The sequence below is a fragment of the Pteropus alecto genome, unplaced genomic scaffold (assembly GCF_000325575.1).
Source record: "Pteropus alecto unplaced genomic scaffold, ASM32557v1 scaffold3, whole genome shotgun sequence".
Taxonomy (NCBI): Eukaryota; Metazoa; Chordata; class Mammalia; order Chiroptera; family Pteropodidae; genus Pteropus; species Pteropus alecto.
The window spans coordinates 16,862,851-16,883,855 of record NW_006442484.1 but is presented as its reverse complement, the minus strand read 5'-3'; the positions used below and the strand labels follow the sequence as shown (position 1 = coordinate 16,883,855).

The following is a 21,005-nucleotide window of genomic DNA, read 5'->3' as shown; positions in this document are numbered from 1 at the left end:
TGCATCTTCAGTATTACAAAGAGAAGAAAATTTTATTTTATAATAAACTACTTCATAGTTAACTTTGCAGAAACTTCTGTTCTAAGCAAAAAGCTGTCTAAAATGCATCACTAACATTTTCCTGAATAGAAGCGATTTAATAATACCAAGAATAGATATTTCTTTCTATATGTCAGGCTTAAGTATTTATCTAATTTGATTCCCAAAATAACTCTATGAACAGGCTAATAATGCCTCTGCCAATGTTATAGATGAGCAAATCTAAATGCAAAAAGGCAATGTAACTGACCCAAGATTATAACACTAAAATTTGGCACTGCATGCCTGGATTTCAGCCTCAACTTATACTAAAGATGTTTATTTAGTTCTTAAAGACGTCTTTTCCAGCATGTTAGCAATTAAAAAAATTTTTTAAAGCCTAGTGTAAAAAAACACAGAACAAGTGATTCATACCCTCTTTCAAACTCATCTGACAGTTACACAGCTGTCTATCAATTTTCTAATTTCTAGAGAGCTGGATCAGATTGCTCCTAAGATGGAACTTTGAGAGCAGTCCATGGTTCAAAGCAGTAATGTGAGCAGCACACTTATCTGTCCCTTTTATTTCCCAACATACCAATGAGATGACAACAAATTTTTATAAAAGAATAAAAAGCATTATAGGACTGGAAAATAAGAAAGGGTGATACTGGTGGAACAGAAATTTTGAGAAATTCAAAGCAGATAAATAGCAACAAATTAGCAGAGACATTAAGAGAGAAAATCACAACCCAAGACACTAGAGGTATTCACAGTTGTTTCAAGGAGGCCCAAGGAAAAACCACCCCTTCATCAAATACAAAGAGCAAGAAAGGGCCAAGTGGCTATCATCAGGTTAATTACTTTGGAAACAGTATATGGGCTAGCTGAGAAAATTAGGGCCCTCCTCTTTCCCAAGACTGGCAGTTGTGGCTTTTGCCATCTGCCAAAGCCCAAGAATTGCCCTCTTAAGGAAATGGGCCACCTGTCTGGGTACATTCCTGGTGAGAGTGTCAGAGAGAAAAACAGGATACAGATTGGAGTAACTCTGAATATCCTAGCAGGCATTAGGGATAGATGGTGAGAAGAGATAATTCCCAACAGAAATTAAATATTAAAGCACTCCACCGCGCAAAATAAAGCCCTCCTTACTTTGATACGTATGGACGTTACCAACCTACCAACGCAACCTACAGAGGTCAGTCACTATGTTGAAACACTGCTCACTTACACTGATTGCATCCAAATATATCCATAACCTATCCTTTCAGGGGAGAGACCTGCCAGAGAGAGACCTATAGAACTTCAGAGAAAACCATACCAGCCAGATAGCATTACTTATCAATTTAGCTCTTCATCCCAAAATATTAATGGAAAATCAAAGAAATAGAAATTTGGGGGAAGATCAAAAAATAGAAAACAAAGCGAAACAAACCAAATAACTTGAGAAATAGAGACAATTCAGGGGGACAGAATGGTACGCTTAAAATCTTTTCTCATAAAATATATTTGAATAAAACAAAAACAATCTGCTTTGAAAAAGTGGTCAGAAAACAAAGAATTCTTGTTAAAAATATATACAATAAAATAAATTCAATGAGCAGGATAAATAATAAAATGGTTATCACTGATACATAAATGGAAAATAAAAAGATAAAGATTACTTTTAAGGAGACAAACTAAAAACAAAAACTATAGGAGATACTGTTAAGAGAAGTTAGGGAACTAGAGGTCTGACTGAAGAAATGGAGTATTCACCTAATAAGTGTCCTAGAGGGTAAGAACAGAAACAACAGAGATACATAAAGAGAGAGAAAGAAAAAAAAAGACTATTTCCATAATTTGTAAAAGACACAAGTTCAGAGAAAGGCCTCACCAAGTACCATGGCTGCTTACTGAAAAAAAAATCTATACCTAAACTTGGTTAAACTTCAGTTTCCCTAAAAAAAAAAAAAAAATCCTAAAACTTCTCATTTTCTACAAAGGAACAACACTGAAATCTTAATGTTAAGACACAGAATGTGGCCTTTAAGGTTTTCAAGGAAAAAAATTTTGAACCTAGAATTCAATATTTAGATTTACTCAGGAATGAAGGTGGAATAAGGGCATTTTAAGACAGCAAATACTTCAAAAATTTGCATACTATACTGAAAATTACTCAATGAGGTATTCTGAACCCAATGAACTCAAAACGTTTTGTATAACATGTTTTTATGAGTAAAAAATCATTAGAACATATGCTCTCATATTTATTTATAAATTAACACATTATACTAATATATGTATGTATATTATAAAGCATATCAAAATAGAAATTAAAAATAATCAAGTAACAATGAACAGATAATTTAATTTCTAATATATTCTGACACCTCCCCCAAATTATCTTTGTGTACCCTGTTTAATGTGGATATTTCATTTTGAAGACCACAGCTCCAATCAAATGAAAAAGAAATCCAAGGAGGTGGGTGGGAAACATGAAATTGAAGAAACTACAGAACTTAACAGGTCTTAGAGAAAGAAAAGTAAACTTAAAAAAAAATTAAAAGAGAATCCACTAGAATTTGACACTTGGAAATTTCTCAACTGCTCAAGTTTTAATGTACATACAATTATATTTCATTCTCTGTAAGACCATTCTACTTTGTTCTACTGCATTTATACAATCACATTATAAATATTTCTGGGTCTAAAATTTTTAGACTTGATATGTAAAAAAAGAAAAAAGCAACTAATTACAAAACAAAATGCAAAAAAAACTTTGATAGTATAAAATTAACAACAAATAACTGGGAGATTGAGGGAGTTTAGGACAGGAACAACACTGTCATTCACAGAGGTGGGTGACCACTAGAGCTAATAAATAAAAAACATTATTAATAGATACCACTAACAGAACTAGAAGCAGGAACAACTTACAGTGGGAAGTGGAACTGGGAGTGGGAATATGACTTCCTATTTGTTTTACTCTTGTATGTAATGTGGATCTCTGCAATTAACGACTTCTATTTTTAAAAAGTATCGTGGCGGGGAGCAGTACCTAACACAATATGCCCGTTCAGAAAACTGAAACTGGTTACTTATTGCCATAGCCAACTCACATTGAACACTCATACTACCTCCATCACTTCCTTTCATTTACTGCCTTTTACTACTTTAAGGGCATGGCTGTGTTTTTACCTACACTATGATCTCTGGGGTTTTTTACTTTCTTTTTGGGAGGTGTGTGTGCGCGTGTGTGTTCTATTCATTTCTGTAATGCAAAATCTAGCACAACTCTCAGTGTTTGTTTGAAATAAAGGAGGAACACTAATTATATGGTCTGAGGGAATTAATGAAATAGCTAATGGAGATCTAGACAAAAAAACAAACAGAAAAGCCATCTTGTAGTTCCAATCACTTAAAACCAGTTTATCTAAAGTTGACTAAAATGTGTATTACAAGGAGAGAGTTTCCTCTTTGATATAGAAACAGCTATGACTCTCGGTAGAATGATTCAAGTCACTGGCAGCATATCCAAATACACATACTACTGAGAAGAATCTCAGGGGACAGGAACCGGGCAAGAAAAAAATTGCCTAGGAACGAAAAGACCATTCTTCCTTTTTGGCTATATACATTTGTATATATAAGAGGAAAACTAGGAGTAGCGGGGAGTGGGAAAATGGGATGGGCACCCAGGAGTCATGGCTGATGGTGGTATTACACAAGGCCTCGGTTTAAAAACAGAAAAAAAAACTTACGAGATTAGGCCAATACCTTCATTTACTTTATAGTCTACTTACCTGGTCCCTTAATTTTTCCTACTTTGGCTACTGAGGCCTAGTTTTCAGTTTAAACTCTCTCTCCCAAGCAAAAGGTAACTTTCCTTCAAAGCTTAATAAGTTTAAAGTTTATGTAAGTCAAAAGCAGAAGAATATCAGAAAAAAAATTCATATGGTCCAACCTAATATTCCCAGCCTCTAAGTGATTACAAATGGTAGACTTACAGGTTTAAATTTCTTTTTGGCAGTGATTCTCAAATTTAAGTGTGCATTAGAATCTCATGGAAGGTTTGTTAAACCAGAATACTGGACCCCAACCCCAGAGTTAGTCTGACAGTTAGAAGGCTATTAATACCACTAATACAAAAATCTCATCATCATTACCCTAGCCAGTCATTTATTCTCCACCTCTAAGTCTTCCATTTTACCTGAAAATGGTAAACTATCCTTAGCAATGGTAAAAATGGAAAAAAGCCCTGGGGTCTATGTGTTGAGAGACCTAAATTCTATCCCTAGCCATTTTAGGTTTCAGGCCACATGCCCTTTGACAAATCATTGAACTTCTGGCTGCACATATAAATTAATATAGTAAATCTCACACCCTGTAGACTGAGATTTACTTCATAGCAGCACACAATTTCTTCACACTGCATTAAACTTTTTAAAAAATCAAATACATATTATTTCAGAAACTGACTGCTTTTCCAATAGTACAACATATTAAGAACACTCTGGATCTTTGGAAATCATTTTTAAAAAACCATGACTTGCAAACAAATACATTTATGTCAGGCAAGTTGCCACTAGTTTATTAATAACATATACAATGCCATAACCCCTTAAAATATATGACAAATAATTCATTTTTTAAAAGGAAGCTATTTCCAGAAAGCTTATAAAGACAGTATTGGGATGTTTAAAAAAATCAGCTTTATTTATTAGCATGATAGTTTATAACTACAATTATTAAACTCATGAGGTAAGATTTTAAAGTATGGTAGTATATAATCTGTGGTAAACTAAAAAAGGGTGAGACAAGTAATCAGGAAACTACTTACTATGCCAAGTTGCAAGACCTCTCTCGTTTGTTTTGTTTTTTTTTAATTATTTGTTCATTTATTCTCTTTCCTTCTCTCTTATTCACTATCCATTGGAGTATTTGGGGGGAACCTACACTGAGCTGAGACCTGTGAAAACAAGGAAAGACAACGGGAAGACAGCCCCTGACCTCATAATTTGAACTAGATCTCAGAAGTTCTCCAGGTAAAATCTTCTACAGCATCAAATGTGCTTAAGAAAACACAAAATAGCAAGAATCTGATGTCTTTTCTGGTAAAAATTTCAAATAGCTGACATCAAATGTTGCCACCCAAATATATGTATGTACATAGGTTTAAGCAGCATAATCACGATATAAGGAACAGAATCATCAGATACTCTTAATATGAAAGCATTATCTTCAAGTTCACTATAGTCTCTAAAAGCAGATATACTTGGGCATTAGCCCACAAAGTTCTGTAAATTTCAGCAATGGCTTAAAGCTCCTAAACAAGACAGAAAGAACCAGAAATTACCAAGCATAATTTGTTTTTATAAAAATGTGTGAAATAGCATGGAAATATATATTTTATAAATCTTGATACGATTACAAATTTTTAAAGTCCAGTTAATTCAAGCTCTAATTTATAAATTATAGTAATACTCTTTTATCCAAATCAGAGTAAATTATTTCTGTTAAACTATAGACAATTTAACTTCATCCCTTCCTTAAGCACCAACACTGTATTTGAATTCATTCATCTTAAATGTGACCCCTTCTACAGAATGTTCAACCATCCACACTCATACCATTTTTCTCAGCAAAATGAATTACTCCCTAGCTACCCGAGCACTTTCATAACAATCCATAAGATCTTATTTCATGCTTTAGAACTTTACTCATACATATTATCTTACTTGATCTTCTAAAAAACCCTATGGAGTTATTTCTATTTTATAGACAGGGAAACAAACACAGAAGCTACATGATCTATGCGATAGTTATTAAAAAAATAAATAAAAAGACCGACTACCAGTGAGTAAGCAATTGGATATAGGACTTAATTGAAAATACTGTAATTTTTCCAATTCAAATATGCTGAAATATTTGATGAATTGGAAAATATATTTCCATCAAATATATTTCCATCTTTATGTAACCACTGCCTAGTATAGAATATGGCAGATAGTAAGCAAAGACATACTGATTGGATTTGAAGTCAACGAGAAAAGTATTACATATTTACTACATACCGCATCATTACTTTCCAAAAAATAAAGTACTAAATACAATTTAGTATTACAGAATGATCTAGGGAATGCCATCAGGGTTAAGAATTTTGTTTCTGATATTAGATTTTGGTTCAAATTCTGAAGGTGTGTGAGCTCTCTGGGTCTCAGCTTTCTTGTTTGCAAAATGTGAATAAAAATTAGTAATCTAAAATGACTGGTGTATTAAATGAGAATGTACAGAAGACAACTAATATAGTGTCTGGTACATAGGAAGCACTCAAACTAGTTAAATGTGTATGAGTATTAATATGAAACTCAAAGACAGACCTAGTTTACAAAAGAGTAATAATCTCATGAACTATTAAGAACAGAGTTAAATTTGCCTAACAAAGTTTTATTTTTGCTTTTTTAATCTTTATCTCTTAGCTCTCAATCGGCTATTACATTAACTCTGTTGCTCTAAGACTACTTATCTCTAACAGCTTCCATCTCCCCTTTAATGCAAGCAATATGGAGGTATAGTTTGAAAAAGACTGTCTGAAACTCAGACTCTGAGGAATTGTGTAACCTTCAAGGGAATTTTCTGGAGTAATGGAAATTATCTACATCTTGACTGGGCTGTTGTTACACAGGTGAATAAACTGGTAAAACTACTGAAATGTAGTTTCAATACAAATTTTTAATATATATATTTTTTAGGTTCTATAACCCTTGACCAAGTTTTTTCCTTTTCTGGCCCTTAGCTTTCATATCTTCAGAAAGGGAATAATTCCTTACTCAGAAAGATGATAGCAATCATTAAAGGATATAAGGTCTATAACATACTTACAGTAATGTCTGCACAGTCACTTGCCAATTCTGGATTCACTAATGTTAACCATAAGCATTTTTCAAATTTATCTAGGTCTAAAATAAAAGCTATATTCTCTCCCTCTCTCTTCTCCTCTCCCCAACCTCTTTTGTTTTAGGAAAAGATGGCTAAACTTTGTTTAACACTATTGTCCCCATAGTTTTCTTTTTACAAAATCATGTGTCTTTCGCTTTCATTCTCCTCCTGCTCACTTAGCAATGGCTAAAAATTCTGCCTTAAATTTCTGAAGACTTCTTTATCTATCTTGCCTCAAATAATCTGCTACGATTCCTTCCTCAAGAGCCTAATGTCCCAATGAAAACAACAACAACAACAAAATAACCAGTTGCCAGAGGTTAGAGTTGTAATAATCACTGAAAGATCTGAAAGATATGCATCAGTTTTGCAATATCCTCTTGTCAAGGATAGTTCCCAATATCCTAGCTACCCTTAATAACCCTACCATGCATGAATTTATGTAAAAAATTATATAATTCATTTCCTGTATTCCTCTTTTAAATACGAACATGTCTAATTAAAATTGGTACAATTAATTCCATATGTTGAAAATACAATTGTGTTAAAGTAACAGTTCCTTTTGCTAATTTTCAAATCACTTTTTAAAAGTGTCTAAGCAATACTCTGTTCTAGAATTCCGGGACACTAGAGCAATTTCACACTAGTCTAGCATTTACCGAACAAACATTTATTAGGTACCTAAATAGTTCAGACACTAGAAAAACAAAGATTAGCTCAGAGAGGCAAATACATAACTAGAGCAGATAAAGTAGAATTACTAAAATATCCTTTTTTCTTACACCTGTGAAAGATTTAGAAAAAAGTAGAGTTCTTCCAATTCTCCACTGTTTTCCCAGACCACTTTCCCATCTTTACAAAAGCGTTTGGCAACTGCATGAGTCTAATGTTACATTCTCTAACTGGCTTCTCCTTTACTATCATGTACTCACCTCACAGTTAGGCTCCCTTATGGAGGACTTAAGCACTTGACTCCATTGTCGTCCTCACTATTTCTGTCATCACCTTGGATAATTCTACTTCTGTGGAATTCTGACCTATCAGCAAAGTTCCTTGACCTTCCTGAAAGATCTCATGCACTTTTAATATTTTAGCAGTCTTTTTCAAAGATTCTGACTCGGAACTTATTACCTGGAATAGCTTGAGCAAGTATGAAAACAAACTTTAGTATATGGTTTTTATAATAGAACTTATTCCTATTGTCATCAATATAATCCAATACCTCTTATTATCAATACTTTAGTGAGCCCTTCCCATTCTTAAGTCATTATCCCCATATAACTTCACTTCCTTATCAAACTCAAAACCCACAATGTATCATTTCAAACACTCTCTAGAAAGCATGATTCACATTTCACTCCTTTTTCACCACAATCATTTTGTAAACCTTAGACTCCATATCAATCTAACCACCCACTGTCTATCTCTTTATTTTGGTTGCTGAGGAACAGTGCAGAAAATCTTTAAAAAGCAAAATAGCAACTTAAGTGCATGCTTTCATTAAATACGTACTTGTTTGTTTTTTTAACTAATTGTTGTCAAAAACAGTTTGTTGAAAATAAGTCTTAACAAATAATGAAACAAATTAAATTAGAAATTCACTTCCTTAGTTGTACTAGATTAATTAGGTACTCGATAGACACAAGTGGCTAGTGGCTACCATAATGGAAAGTGGTAATTATAGAACATTTCCATCATAGCACAAAGCTTTATTAAACAGGGCTGCTCTACACATTCTATGACAGGACTGCTCGGCCACTATTTCAGCTAACATAACCAATAACTTCCCACCTACTGCCATCCTTGTGACTTCATGAATCTTGCAAGCTACAGCAATGAACATGAAACAACAGGCTGGTACCAATATGGTCAATAAAAGCAGTGTCAATCATATCTATCTCTTACCATCATCACCTGAGACCAAGAGGAGTTAGCTGCTCCTAGTCATTTGCGTCCTAGCCCACATTCAATTGTGGAGATCCCCACCCCATTACTGTCATTAAAGGAAGGTGCTGGTCAACTGTATCTGAGAAGTTAGGGGGAAAGCGTCCTAGCCCACATTCAATTGTGGAGATCCCCACCCCATTACTGTCATTAAAGGAAGGTGCTGGTCAACTGTATCTGAGAAGAGTTAGTGAAAGAAAAGTGTACTGAGTAGATTCCTTTCAGATTTTACTACCTGTCAAAGATGGAACTCATTATTGCACATGTATCTTACATATCGCTAGACTAGATCATGGCAGCAGCTAGAAGTAAAAATCTACCAACCTACTCAGGCTCATTTTAATGCAACTGTTAATAATAGTATTTTATTAAACATTAAGTATCTATTGCAAATGCTAGATTGAAAAGAATGCTGGGACAAAAAGACATAAACTAGCCATAAACTAGGCAAAAGCAGGATAAACTATTATCCTTGAAAAAGATAAGAAGGACTACCAATTTTTGTACCTCTAAATTATAAGAAAATGGTAAAATAGCATGTCTTAGGATAAAGAATAGTAGGGTTCTATAAGTCTGTATCAGTACATCCTGCATATCCATAACCATTAAAATGGCTTAATTTTCCTTAAATAAAAATATTTTGCTACATAGTTGCTTAGTTTAGAGGAAGGAAAGAAAAAAATGAAAGAGAAAGAAATCAAGAGAGAAAAAGAAGGAAATAAAGCAAAATGCTCCGGGAAGAGCAATGTGTGAGAAGACCCTGGATTTTAACTCAGTCTTTTCTGAAATGAAATAACACATGGTCAAATTAGACTTACTATAAGGAAGCTATTGCCATCCACCTACCAGCACTACCTCTCTAACAAGGAAATGCTTTGCAAAATAAATTGAGTCGTTCTTGTACCTCATAGGAATACTTTAAGGACATGAATGCCATCTCAGCAACTCTAATGATGAGCTAATAATTCCAAGATTTTTAAGACTAGCAACAATCGGTAACTGCATATGAATATGTAGAACACAAGTATTTATCAAACAGCTATTCTACACTGGAATAGTACTTTGCAGCAGTGATAAATGAAGTCAGATATTAGCTGCAAAATATTAGCTACAAAAAAGCATAAAAAATGTTAAAAAAAGAAAACTATAGGCTTATCTGCAGTTATTAGTCTGTAAGCGTAGAAGTCAACAACTAATCATAATGCCCAAAAGGTACAAGAATGGTGCTTCCTTACATATGATTCTAACATTATCTATATTCATTGAGGAATAAGAAGAGACCACAACACAAACACTGAAAAGAATACACAGGCAGAAATATTTTTTGCATCCTTGGTTTTCATTACACAATTCTATAATGAAAAATACATATTAGCAACACTGCCTTCTGTGACAAGAAAAATCCATAAATAACAAGAGATTAAATATAAAACAACACAGCATGCTGTGGGCATACAGTAAAATTTTCTCAATTTTACTTTCAAGTTTTAAAAATTGAATAAGCTCTGCTATGTAGATAGTACTTCCCTTAATTAAGGGGTAGCAAAATCTCACGAAATAATAAATGAATATAACCCACAACCTGGGTAGACAGTCAAGTAAGAACAAGTGTGTCTAGCATTGAGTAACTAGAGCTTTAGGGCAACATTGCAAACTCACTCAATAAAAGAGCCTACAAAACTTCTCACCGGCTTGCAAAATCTAAAACCTCTCTCATGTTTAGTAACAGGCAGAAACACATCATTTGTCAGAAAGTCAGTGAACTATACAGTGAAGCTATAATTTTCATGACAGTCTCATTTTCCTCAAATTATACTTATATTTGTTTTATAGTCTGCATCTTATCAACTGACAGGCAACTAGAATGATCCAGTGGGTTTTATAACATGTCTGTATTCCACTTTCCATTGGTGTACACATGGAAGCAGTATGTAGGTACGAGTGAGGAAAGAAATCATGTTTATTTTGAAGAACTAGCCTATCCACAATGCAAAACCACTTTACACTCACCAGAATGGCTAAATAAATGAGACAATCATCAAGCAAATGTTGCAGAGTATGTGGAACAAATGGAATTCTCACTCATTACTGATTACACTATAAATTGGTACAACTATTTTGGAAAACACTGGGTAATATATACTGAAACTGAACATAAACACACACCATTGCCCAACAATTCCACTACAAGGTACATATCCTACAGAAATGTATACATGTGCATCAAAAGTTACATACAAGAATATTCTATTAGGGCACTATTTATTGTGGTTCAAAACTAGAAACAACCTAGATGTTCATCAACAGTGGAATGGATAAGTCATGGTGAATATAATTATACAATGGAAGAGAATACTACAGAACAATGAGAATGAATAAGCTACTGCTACATACTACATGGATGGATCACATCAAAATAAATGTTTAGGGTAAGAAGCCAGACACAAGGGTAATAATACATGCTGTATGACGCTATGTTCTTGTCTTTGAATGTGTGTTATACTTCAATAAAAGTTTACCTAAAATAAAAACAAATATTTAATAACTAAATAACTTTTGATGCCTACATATTTATAATAAAAATCCTCTTCCCATAGTCGTTACGTTCGCCCTAAAATTGGGACAGAACACTTTTTTGAATATTCCCTCATGCATATTTAAAACACTTTTATATTAAAAACAAAGAAGGCTACTATATTAATAGAATGCAAGCATCAAATCCATTTTAGAAGAAAACACTAATTTGAAAGGATTTTAACACCAAAGTTCTCCCCAGAAAATACTGAATACATTTATGTGTCTCTTTTAAAAACAGCCCTTCAGCCAACAGGAAATACTGTTTGAAAATGGAAAATTATTACTAAAAAAGTATTATGACTTCAGAGTCCCACTTCCTTATAACTCAAATTTAAGATATTTGGATCTAGATTAGGTCTATGGCCTTAAGATGTCATTGTTGAAGGACTCAGTTGGCTGGCTGATAAACTAAGATGAACCACTTGAATCTAAGATGAAGAAAGCCCATCCATTTTTAGCTTCTAAAATTGGCGATTACGTGTTGCCAAGTAGAACACTTCCTGATGGGTTTTGAATTTTAATAGGCTCGATAAGAGCCATTCAAAACATTCTGAAGACACATAACATTTGATGTCTAAATGAGTTAAAATGTGTTTAAATATATACAACAACAGAACAAACCATACTATTAACCAATATCTGTTTATAAAGGAGTAATTTTTTTTAAAGTGTGTATATAAAGATTTTAGCACTGTACCTAAGCACTCAATGACTAGATAGGAGTAATAAATCCCAAATAATGAGTCTTCCAGGTCAAGGGCTATTTCTAATTCATCATCATAAACACTAAAGCTGCCATTTAGTAGTTGGTCAATAACTATTTGTGGAGTAAATAAATGATAGAAACACAAAACAGAAAAAGAACTGAAACAAGGCAAAAGTAAAAATGAGGAAAAAATCAAGAATGTCAAAGGAAGGTCTGAACTTATTTTTGTTATCAGGGTATAGGACAAGATTTTCAAATCTCAATATTAAGCAATGAGATCATATATACATAAAACCATTAAAATAAAAACTGCCTCAGTATTACATTTCCTCCATACATTTCACAATGCAGAAGTAGGATATTTTAACTAAAATTAATACATGGCTCTTTAATATTAAAACTCTATTTCAAAATATTTCTGAATGAATTCCTTATGAGACTGACAGGAACCATAAGCATATCACAAGTTATTTTCAAGACATCCAGTGCAGCATATCAATATTCTGACTAAATATGTCATAAAAGGTAAATGAAAAGCAGATTTTAGCTGATCCTTTATAAGTATTATTTTTATGATAATAAAAATGCAATTTAGATATCAAAATTACCAAGACTGCAATCTTACATTAGTTTTAAAAGACAAATTGATAAAATACTTTAATCTTCATTATGCACAGGAAATATCAATGAATCATTTGACAAGGCCCCTTTTCCCTTCCTTTTAAGCACACCATCAACTTATACCAGAAATAGCATAACTGGTTTTAATTAACCAACATTTACACAAACCACTATTCGAGATGCAAATATAACGCATTTAGTTCTTATAACAGCTTTTAAGATAGGTATGGTTATCATTTCCATTTTACAGATGAGAACACTGAAGCAGAGATGCTAAGATACTTGCCTAAAATCACAAAGCTGAAGCTATTAAATAGCAGACTGCATGAACACTATTAACCTCTATCTTATGCTACCTGGAGAGCTCTGAAATAAAGCAGAACTAAATATTTCTTGACTTTACTGATGTTGGGAGGTTAGATATTTTGCAGACTTTGGGTAGTAACCATAAAACAAGGCAGTACTAATGCCACATTTCACTAATTCTAAGACACCCTTTTTTTTTTTTTTTCATATTTTAACATTTCTGAAATTGATTGTGTTTTACAATTGTGATTGACAGTCTCTTTTTGGGGTACATAATATAATGGTGCATCTGGTAATTGATGGCAAGTATGATCAAAAACTTATGGTATTTTCTATACCTCATGGGTTAATAATAAGTAGTAAATGAGATAAAGTGCTTGACATAGTACGAGTGCCTTAAAAAAGTGTAGTTCTTCCCTTTAAACCAAAATGATCTTTGGGAAAATTCCATGTAATGGTATCTTCACACTATAGTAAATTGTGAGTTTCTAAGGGCCAAGTTAAAATAATCCTGGTTATACTCTGCTAGGAAAAAAATACTGGTTTCCTAATACAATTTGAAGAAGAAATTTTTCTGATGAAGGACTTGGGGTAGAGGAAGGCAGAGAGACAAACAACAGTGGAAATAAATTATCAACAGTGAAGCATAAATCAAATTACTATTTGATTCAAGCCAATTCTCAAATGTCATTGATAAAATATTCGCATGAAAAAGTATTTTCACCATTTTCAAAAATACACTTTGAATGCAGTCAGAAATGACCAAATCTGTTTCATGTGTGCCTACATCCCATCTGAGCTTCTTTAATAAAACTGGACATATTAAAACTTAACTGCCATGTTGAAGAACTGGTTAATAAAGGTTTAAAATGGTCTTAAAAGTTGCCACCAAAAAAATTTAGCTAATAAAATTCAATTCATTTAAGTATTTGATAGCTTCCTGTGTTGATACTAGCCTTGACAATTTCAGGATGAATTTATATTCACTAATATTCTGAGTTTGGTTTTGTTTTTGTCTTATAGTATAAAAACTATTTACCTTTCTGGGGAATTTCCCACCAAAACACCACACCAGAAATTGTATCCAAATTACAATGAAAAAAAAAAAAAAATGCCTTGAGACAGTTGCACTCTTTAACTTAAAAATCACTTAATGATTGGGGGGTTGGATGGGCAAGGCACGGAAGAAGTACAAATGCGTTTTACACAAGAAAATAATTTGCTTCAGAAAATATACGCAGACGGGAAATAATTTTACCTTCTCAGTTAACAAATCTCAAACAATATTTTAAAAGCATCATAATACTTTTCAGTACAACTTTTGAGATCTTGCATTACTTAATATGAATGAACCCCTCTGTTTTGAATGGTTACTCACAATTATTTTTATTCCTATATCTGATAAAGGATAAAAGCAAATATGAGAACCCCAAAGGAATTGGGGGGGGATATTTTTATATTTTCTAAGCACATTCATATTATATACATGAATTACAGTACCCTGAACATCACGCTTTCACTTCAGACATGTAAACACCTATCCCAACCATAGTTTGGGGTAATACAATTCTATATTTCTAAATAAATTTTTTAATCTGCTATTTTATACCTATGTAAAGTTGTTTCATATAGTTATATAACACAATTCAGATTATAATGCTAATAATTATTCTGTCTTCCTTTAGAACATGTAGGCAAGTCTAAAGAATAAAAGAGAAAGGCTTTATTATGTATATAAATAAAAAGCCTGGAAAAGAGTACCTGTAAAAATCATAATAATATGAAAAGCATACAGATGTTATATGAGAACTTAGTAAGATTTAAAAAAATAAAAACCAAGGAAAAGGCAAGAGCAAAAATATTAAAGGTAGTAAGAATAAAAATCAATTTTAAAAGTTACAATTTTCTTAATTTAAGGAAGACTGCCTTAGATCAGAATAACGTTTCAACAATAACTCAAGAAACTATTTCAGAAGCAAGTGTTGATACTTTAAAGCAGATATCATAGCGGACCTTCATTTATTGTGTTTTTAAAATCTATTTTAACATCATTTTCCCCTCTAACACATTTTCTATGATACTTTGATCTTGCCAATTGAGAGTTTGACAGCTACAGTATAGTCTTCAGTAAGTAATCCTTGCAGATGAACTACGGTGCAAGAGATAAGTACAAGGATGTTCAGACAACTATCTAAAATAGCATTTAAGGTATCAGGGGACTGTTCCTATTCTACTGAGCCCAAAAGCACCATCACTGACCATATACCTGAGGTTTAGTAATAAACTTCAGCAATCCTTACACTAACAGCTTCATTTTTAACTGTATGTTTGAGAAAAAGTTCTATGTATAAAATTTCTCCCATTAAAAAAAAAAGTCACTACAGCATAACTGAAATATTTAAGTTGTGCTATCAGTTACTTAATAATTCTAAGTATAGGTGTAATATATAAAATGTAAAGCTAACCAGCAAACATAACACTACCTTAGACAATAAACACAACAAAGATAATCTTCATTTTTTGAAGATATTCAGAAGACATTTCCATGTCTGGTGACCACATGACTCATAACGATATTTATCAAAACAGGAAACAGAAAAAGGTATAAATTAAGAAAAAAAAATTTTGAATGGCACAGCCAACTTCTCTAACCTACTATGCACATGGTATTGACACAATTCCTTGATTTTGCCTTGATATGCTTTCAAAATACCTAAAATATAACTTCTTTAACTCCTCTACCACTGCATCGCCCTCTCTACCACTCCACTGGTCATTCAGAAACTCTGCCCAAGTGTCATTTTCCTTAGAAATCTTTCCCTGATGCTTTCTCTGTATTTCCAAGGTAACCAGAATTAACTGCTATGACCACTCTAATCATATTATTAATTGTCCGCTGCCCCTAGTCTCTGAGGTCAAATCACATCCCTAAAAGTCTAGTATTCAATGCTTGTTAAATAGTAGTTAAAAAACATATTCTGTTTGAGCATGTTCTGAATGAAAGAGTTGTAAAAATTGAGTTTAAGATGCTTATAGAACATCCAGATGGTGACAAATATAAACATGAGTCTGAGCTCAGGAAGGAAGATATGGCTCATGCTATAGATATGATAATTTTATCCTAAATTTAGGATTGTTGCTTTGGCAGATTAAAACAATAATTCTTCATCAAATGATTTATGGACAGAGTAACTACTGAGACATACATAATTTCCTTCCAGTTGTTAAATATAATGTACACTTTTTAGTTCCCAATTTAATTGATTTCTCAGCTTCACTCAACAGTTAATTAGTCACTCCATCCTTTTTCAAACAATCTACTGCTTTGGCCTCAGTGATGACAAGGAAAATTTCCTCAAACCTCTGGCTATACTTCTCAGTCTCCTTTGCTCCATTTCCCTCCCCTCCCCCCCCCCAATGTTTAAATGTTGAAGATTTATAGGGGACCATGTCCCAATATCTTCTCTCTGTATACCCTCTCTTTAGGCAACCTCATCCCCACCTCCCATAGTGAGAAATCAATTATAAGCTAATTACTGACTATTCCTAACTGTATTATGATCAACATTCCCCACCTTCCTGGAAACTAACAAAAAACTGTTCCTCCTCCAGTATTCCCCATGTTAGGCACAAGAACTACTAACCCTAGAAATCAGCATTCTCTTCTCCCTAGATCCTCAGATCTAATCACCAAATCCTATCGATTTTACTTTCCAAAATCCACCTGCTTTTCTCCATCACTGCCAACCTGGACTAAGAATCCATTATCTCTTGCCTAAATTACTATGAATAGCTGATCTCAATTCTTCTCAGTGTGGTCTGGGGACCAATACTGTCCACAAACTATTGGTATTGGTCTCAGACAAGGTAAATACAGAAACTGCGAGGAAGCATTTAGAAATTTTTATAGCCATCTGACACTGCCACAACATCCATTTTGTGTTACTAAAGTGCCAGTACTATTTAAAACTAAAACAAAACAGGTCCTTTACCACAGATGAGTTTGACTTGAGAAGCACTGGCCTAACTAGTCTCCCTGCATTAACGCTTGCTTCTCTTCATTCTGTCCTCCACAGAGGGGCCAAGTGATGTTTTAAAAACAAAACGTAAGTAACTTATTCCATTGTTTAACATTCTCCAGTGGCTTCCCATTGCTCTTAGAATTAAGCATAAAATGCTTAGCAATGACTGACCATTGTGATCTGTTCCTATCTCATTTTCATCACCCATCCTCATGCCCTAAGGTCTAGCTCCTATAGGACTTTTCAGTTCTAGAAAGCTGAAATCACCATTACTTGGATAACTCCAGTTCATCCTTCAGGTTTCAGTCTAAAAGTCCTTTCCTCAGAGAAGAATTCACTGATATATTAGTGGGCATTCACTGTTTACAATGATTTTCCTTTGTAGTAGTTTTCATAAATCTAATTATTTTTATAATTACGTTTAGTTTCTTTATTTCTCAAAAGACTTTTGCCTCCATGAATACAGGTACACTCCTTCCATTAGCACGTGTCACCAGAGCCTAGCAAAGTGTCTGGCACAGATGAGCTGTTCAATAAATAAATCTAAGTCAGGAAACAAAACAATGAACAGGACCACCAAATACAAAAGTCTTCAGTATCTAGTCATATGTAAGACCTGGGATAAATCTGTGTACCAGGTGCTTTATAAAAGTTAACTTTTTTTTTAACTTCCCTAAATAATCTAAAGACAAGGAAACCTCACTGTTGCTATGGAAAGGAAAACAGAAAAGGAAAAGGTAAGGGATAGAAAGAAATTAAGAAAGAACAGGAAAAGATTTTTCAGAAAGATGAAGAACCTCGTCTTAAATAACCAACAAGGAACTGAAAGATCTGAGAGGCAATAAAGGTAATAGACGCTACGACCATATCTGCTGGTTCCATTGCTTCTTCAGTTAACTCCTTTCCTATGCACCTAAGTGGAAGTTAAGTAGTCTCTGTCTCTCTAGTTCCTCATTTGTGAAATAGAGATATAATAAAGCCTCTTCAAAGGACTGTTATGAGGTTTAAACGATTTTATATAAATTACTTGAAACAACGCCTAACACAGTGTTAGCAATCACCACTATCTTTAATATTACTAGTGCTCTCATAAAAGTTTTATCTGCTTATCATCTGTCAGTGCCACTAATATATAAATTACAAAAGAACAGAGCCTGATTATTCTCTGCTGAAGCTTTTGTCAACCAAGGTTCTTTAAGAATTAAGCCCTACAGAAACTGAATTAAGTGACTATTTTCTCTGTTCTCTTTCTCACGGATGGTACATATCTAGTACCATTTTAGGTGCATAGGAAAGGAGTTAGTTAATTACATACCTTGGATGTCTTGGAGCATTAGGGCTTGGTATTCAGTGGAACCCTGGTTGAGGAGGGCTGTTCTTGTTTACCCCCAATGGCTGGCAATGAAGTAGGTGCTCATTAAATATTTGTGGAAAGAATATTTACAAAACCAAAGGAGCAGCACTTAGCACAGAGCAGATACGAAATGTCAATTTTATTCTGCCCCTTTAAAAGTTCCCATAAACTTTTAAAGTCTTATTCTAGGGGTGTCATTTTTCTTGAACCAGGGCTGCCTATATCATTCAAAGCCAAAAATACAGAATACAGAAAGTAGGAAAGCCAAGAAACAAAGAAACCAATGTTGGCAGCAACTATGTGGAAATACTAAGAGATGGAAGACAGGTAGAATTTGGATATGCAGGGGAAAGGGCAAAGGTTATACTAGGCCTGCAAATAGCATAAGCAAAGGAAGTGTCACCCAAAGTTTGGAGTACATTCCATTGTTGACACAAAAGTGATTTTAAGCTATACATGGGCAAACTCTTTATTCTGGTAGTTGCATATGCGCATAACTTTACATGTACTTAGGACATTAAATTGTGATTTCAAAATTTTACTATTTATAACAACACTAAACACTAAACAGTACCTATTTGAATTTTAAGTGAGTTGTTCCAAAAAAACGTATTAAGAAAGTAATAATGCGCAGGAGGTAAGTAAATATGGCAAAAATTGTCAGGGTGTTAAAGAGTGAGTAAAATTTGAGAAACATCAAGGCATAGTCATGTGAATGAACATATTAAAAGAGAATAGCTAGCCTCCTGAAGCCAAAGCTCCATTTTGGGTAGTAATTCAATATAAAGAACAGATGGGTATGAAGAATCCCACTAGTTCGAGTATTTAATTTGCAGTACTAAAATTTGTATCTGTAAAATCCTCATTTTCTGCTATGATAAATTTGCTACATATTTCAATTTCATTTATTCTCAAAACTAAGGTAAAATTTTTAAATTTCCAAACAGATGTCTGAAATTGCCTGAGATGTTTGTAGGCTGGCAACTTACCTGAAAACAGGGAGCTAAAACTGTACTTTCCACACCATAGGGAATTAATTTATACAGTAACAAAATATGAATCATATCTACATCAAAAAGGGTGTTAAATGAAAGAGCAAAAAGGCAGCTTCCCATTCCCACCTTCCTTTCTCAAAATTAACCTATCAATAATCAAACCAAGTTGAGAGATAATGATGAATAACATTTACTGGATGCTTACCATGTGCCAGCCACTGTTGCATTTTACCTGCATTAAGTTATGCAATTATCACCACCTTCTTATGAAGTATATCACTACCCCCATTTTACAGTTGTAAGAATACTGAGGCACAGGGAGATCTGCCCAAGGCCAGAGCTGGTAGATGGCAAGGCAGGGGTTTAGATCCTGGCAGTTCAACTATAGACTCTGAGCTCTTAATGACCAGGCACCATTTCTCTCAAGAATAACAGGATAATTTGAAATACTCCACTTTTCCCATTATAGCAGAATAGTGTAATTTTCCAAGGCATGAACCTTTCATTACTTAAGTTTCCAGTCTAAGAAACAGTGGGTTCAACTGTAAGGAAAAATAGGGAAGAGGAGTATAATGGAACAATCTAGGCCCAGGATTATTCAAATATAGACAAAGCATCAGAACCCTCAAAAGTATGGCTGAATGACACTATTCATAGAGAAAGAAGCCAAAAGTTGGGATAAGCAAAGGGTGAATCTTATTTCTACAGGATCTACGACTTTGAGGGAAAAAATCCTACCATCCCCTTTCCTTTATGTGATTCACTACAGGAGTACACAGACCCGAGAGGAGGAGTAATTAGGAGAAAGGATAGCAAAAGGGACTAGAAAGGGGAAAGTCAAGGCGTGGGACCCTGAACCGCAGTTAGCTTGATGTATCTTGGTGAATGTGAGAATTTATGAGAGGGCAATTTTCGCTAGGAAGTAGGAAGATTGAGGGTATGACCACTGGGGTAGAGGTACTAAACATCTGGATGGGGAGCTGAGAATTCACCCTAAATGGGGTAACTGTGAGTGCATACGTTTGAATTTAGGAGGTACAGATGTGGACGGCGGGGGGTGGGGTGGGGCAGGGAGTTTCTCGCTTTGGATTGTACTCAGGCTGGAAAGAAGAGATAAGGTATAAACGGGAGGACATGGAGGTATACAGCTATAGAGAAAGACGGAGACTGAATAGGAAACGGGGCGAGGCTTGTCAAAGTCAGGGGGGATCACAGTAGTCGGAGGCTGGGAAATCAATGGGGGGGAGGGGGAGAGGCAGACGTCCCCAGGGGAAGCGGAGACTCTCGAGGCGAGGGCGGTCCGGAGGGCGGAGGGTGGGACTGACGAGCAGGGGCGGAGGCAACCCCAAAGAAAGGAGGCTAGCCGCAGGAGCAGGGGTCTCGGACCAAATAGGGTGGGAGAGGAGAGAGGAGGCCCCCCCGCTCCAGCGCAGAGACGGGAAGGCGACACGAGCAGCTAGCGCTGCGGCGCGGACCCCGGAGGGGAGAGGCACCTACCTAGACGTGCGGGATGGCGGCGGGCAGTCCCGGCGGCGGCTCCT

At 34.6% G+C, this 21,005-nt stretch overlaps 1 protein-coding gene across 3 annotated transcripts in view; it reads right to left on the bottom strand.

The window, feature by feature from the left end:
- The window catches only part of SPOPL (speckle type BTB/POZ protein like), a 61,921-nt gene extending 40,916 nt beyond the window's left edge, over positions 1-21,005 (bottom strand). For 2 of the 3 annotated variants that reach the window (XM_006921042.3, XM_025039428.1), the window contains exon 1: positions 20,962-21,005. The gene's annotated coding sequence lies outside the window, so the exon portion shown is untranslated. Of the gene's footprint in view, positions 1-18,430; positions 18,510-20,961 lie in introns of those variants that run through there. The other variant, XM_025039425.1, reaches the window with a different exon arrangement.